This window comes from Parasteatoda tepidariorum, chromosome 9, assembly GCF_982258835.1.
Source record: "Parasteatoda tepidariorum strain Cologne lab strain chromosome 9, Ptep-v5.0, whole genome shotgun sequence".
Taxonomy (NCBI): domain Eukaryota; kingdom Metazoa; phylum Arthropoda; class Arachnida; order Araneae; family Theridiidae; genus Parasteatoda; species Parasteatoda tepidariorum.
This window is the reverse complement of record NC_141763.1, coordinates 41,069,373-41,073,414: the sequence shown is the minus strand read 5'-3', so window position 1 is coordinate 41,073,414 and position 4,042 is coordinate 41,069,373.

The window sequence follows — 4,042 nt, the reverse complement described above, 5'->3', positions numbered from 1 at the left end:
CCAACCAGCAGACGACAGTTAGATCCATTACAGTTACGACTCTTTCCAATCGTCTAATAAAATGATTAAAAACATTGCATGAAATTTAAATTTATTTAATAATCAAGTTATTAACAATTATTTAGCCTTTTAGTACTAATTTTAAAAAGAATTTTTTTTTTCAATTGGGTATTTACATTTCAGGAATAATAAAATCATGGATACACACACCTGTGACCTATGACGTAAGCGCCAGCTGATTGCTTTATTTTATATTTTATATCCGTTACAGCCGACCTAATTTTTGGGTTTACGACTACTAATGTTCAACTCCGTAGCCTTGCAATTTTGAACCAATTCAGAAAACAAGGAAACTCGTGGATCAGTACCCCCAGAGGTGTTGATTTAATATGGGAACACGGAGGACTTTGCAACTCGACAGAATTAATGTGCATCAGTCATCATTTACTACACGGGGAGTCTTCGGCCGGCGGGGATCGAACCCACGAACTCTTGGACATGGGACCTAGTGCCCTACCAACCAGGCTAACCCGGTCTCAGCTGATTGTTTATAAAAAGAAATAGCGTATTAAAGTTGAACTAAGTTTCTTCAAATGAGTTAGAGTATTAATTAACGTGAAGTTAATTAAGTACAGCACCGTATCGCATATCGATTTTGTTGAAATATAAATCTTTCTCTCGACTACGTCTTTTACTTTATTATTTGCTTACGTATTTTATTGTAATCGTGATATATTTTTATTTTGTGTACAACTTTGCGTAATTAATTTTTTATATTCAACTTGGCTTCGTGTCTGTCTTTCTTTGCTTTATGTAAGAAATATTTAGTGAAGTAATTGAAATCTTTGTGAAAGAATATAGAATGCGTCACTTAAGAGAATTGATACTTGATGGGCTTGGCTTATTGAAATAGAATGGAAAAAACAGTTACTAACGTAAACAAATGCCACGTTTCAACAAACAATTTGGATCGAGATACCCACACTGTGTCACTTGCAGGTGTCCTATTTTCTCTTCATTTCGAATTCGCCCTCCTTACATCTTGATATGCTCTTCAATATAGATAACAAAGTTTTTAGACGAAGAGGTACAAGTTTCTGATTGATTTTCCTGACGCTCCTAATTTTTCGATAGCATGCGCATTATAGAATGAAATATATCATTTATATCAAAAAGACGAATTATTTCGGAATATCATTATAAACTAGAGGAGTTAGGAAATGCCCCTAGCGTATAAAACTTACCTTTCCCTTTAAATATTCGTAAAAGAGCATACATGCCTCCTCCATAAGTTGGAATGGTGCGTAAAATCGATACAGATGACGTAATTTCGTCACCTTGTCAGGGATGCTAGTAAAGCGATTAAAGTCCACCACGCGACGGTGCAGCCATCAACTCAACTAACCAACCACAAAAGACAAGCTAAATTCCCAGTTTTAATTACATTATCGGCTAATTTTGAATTACTATTTACTGACAAAATTGTCACAAATTGGATTTTAGATTGAAGCTACGATGGAGTTTACCGATAAAGTAATATCATCCTTATAATGCCATTCCAAGCTTTACGGCAGTATACTCGGAAGATTGCACTTGTAACTATTGCTATACGGCCCGTTTTACTGTGACCAAGTGGCACGAAAAGGTGGTGAAAGTTCGTTTCAGCACAGGGAAATGAAACTTTCTAAAAGAGTTCTGTCTATTACATTCTTTCATTTGATCCTTAGAACAAGTCTTACACACTAAAGCAATTTCCTATTGAATCATGACAGCGTACTTTTTCGTTTCGGATTTCAGCTGTGGAATGTTATTATATCGAATGGAATGATGAAGATTCGAACCGAGCGCTAGAGTCGAATAGATAAATAGAGTATCTCTTGTCTAGCGTTAGGAATCTTATTCAGCTCATTATAGCAAAACGAATATTAGTTCATATGGCAAACTATTGAATTCCGAGCCGTGGTGGGTTCGGGGATAGAGCATTCACCTTCCAATGAGGTGGACCGAGTTCGAATCCCAGCGATGGCTGGTCGATACGAATTCCGCATTCGGCTCGCAAAGTGCTGACGTAAAATATCCTCAGTGATAGACGGATCACGGGTTATAGTCCCCTTGCCATCAGGCTAAACGTAGAAGATTTTCATGGATTTCCTCTCCATGAAACGCAAATGCGGTTAGTTCCATCAAAAAGTTCTCAACGAAGGCAAATTTCTGTCAATACTTGATCCAGGAGTTGCTTTGTTTCTTGAATTGGGCTCCAAATTACAAGGCTACAGAATTGAACATTAGCAATCTACATTAGCACCACAAAACCCTAATTTGTTATGTTTCCAATGTTCGTGGAGGTGAGAGCTATTGAGCTTTCTTCGAACTTAATGGCCTTATATATCAGGGAAAAGTTCCCCAAGTAGTTACTAAGTTTGGTAATCAAATCACGACTGAAGTAGGTTACATTTAGTCAGTTTAAATAACACTACTGAAAAGTTGATACTACTTCTAATATTACATTTTTCTCCGACAAAAATGTTGAAGAACAAGGCACCCATTAATGTACAATTTAATTTTCTTTTTATTAATTAGTCACTTGGCCATAATTCACAGGAAAGTCACTGGACACGTTGCAACACTTATAAACAAAGATTTATGCAATGACTTGACAATAATTTTTAATAATAATAAAATCATCTATGGGGAAATGAATATCAACAAACACCTTACGTAAGATAAATTCAATTCGCTATAGCCATTAATGAGCAATTTAATTTCCTTTTTATATATTGGCTACTGGCCACATTTTTCACGGACACACAACAATACCAATCAGCAAACACTTACGCAATTACTTGATAATAATTTTCAATACCAATGAAATCATCCATTGAAAATTGAATATCAAGAAAACCGCCTCGTGTAAAATAAATCCAGAAGTCAACTATCTTTCACATAAATAAAAGAGAAAACAAAAACAGCCAATATTTCCGTATTGAACTTTTTTTTCTACCACCCGCAGTGGGTCGTAAATTTCTTACAACATCTCTACATCGACACTTCTTATCAACCTACAAGCTGCTACCTACTGAGCCTCACAAAACGCCCAATGTCTAACTTCAACCGCAAGAAACTCTTTTCGGAACAGACTTTCTACGATTTGACAAGACTGGCTGGGAATATTAAGTGACCTTTTGTCAAAGGATGATATACACACACCTCAGTTGGAGACTAACAAGAATTTGTGGTGGTCGAAATGTCTTCGGAATAAAAACAAAATTTTAAACGCATTGATTTTGTTTAGAAAAGTAGAACAACAAAAAATTAAAGGGCTGAAATTTGTTGTTTTCGATGTTCTTTAAAATGAATGAGCATTTTTCTAACAACTTTATAACAACAATAAATAAAAAAGGAAGATACAAATGCAAAACGAAAGTGACAGACCGTCTGTTGGAAAGTGATAAGATACTAAATATATTTATAAAAAATGGGATCAGAAAACTTATCAAAAATGGATCCAAAAAAAAATTTTTTTTTTCACATTATGCTTTTTATAAATATAAACATTTCTTGACTTAAAAATATATGTAAATAATGATAGGTAAATAAAGTCAAGAAATTTTTATATTTATAAAAAGCATAATGTGAATAAAAATAATTCTCTGACATATGCTTTATCATTATTAGCTTTAATAAAAAAATAGTTTGAGTCAAGAAATTATATTTTTTTAAAAATAACTTCGTGAATAAAAATATATTTATTGTACTTGCAAACATACATTGAATTGTTATTCATGGAATTTAAATAGCAAATTAATAACCAGTTGAATCTACAGTTCCTGAAGTTATACGTTAAAATAAGTGTAGGCTAAGCTAATAATGTGTTAAATAAGCTATTTTTTTTTATTCCTTGGGTATGTACAACACGTTTCGCTTCGTACAATCGTACATACACCACGCTCGATTTGTTCTTTGCAATTTTGTCTGTTTGCAGAATTTTTTTTTCTGTGAATTCTCAGTATATACAAACACAGTTGACCTGGAAAATCCTAAT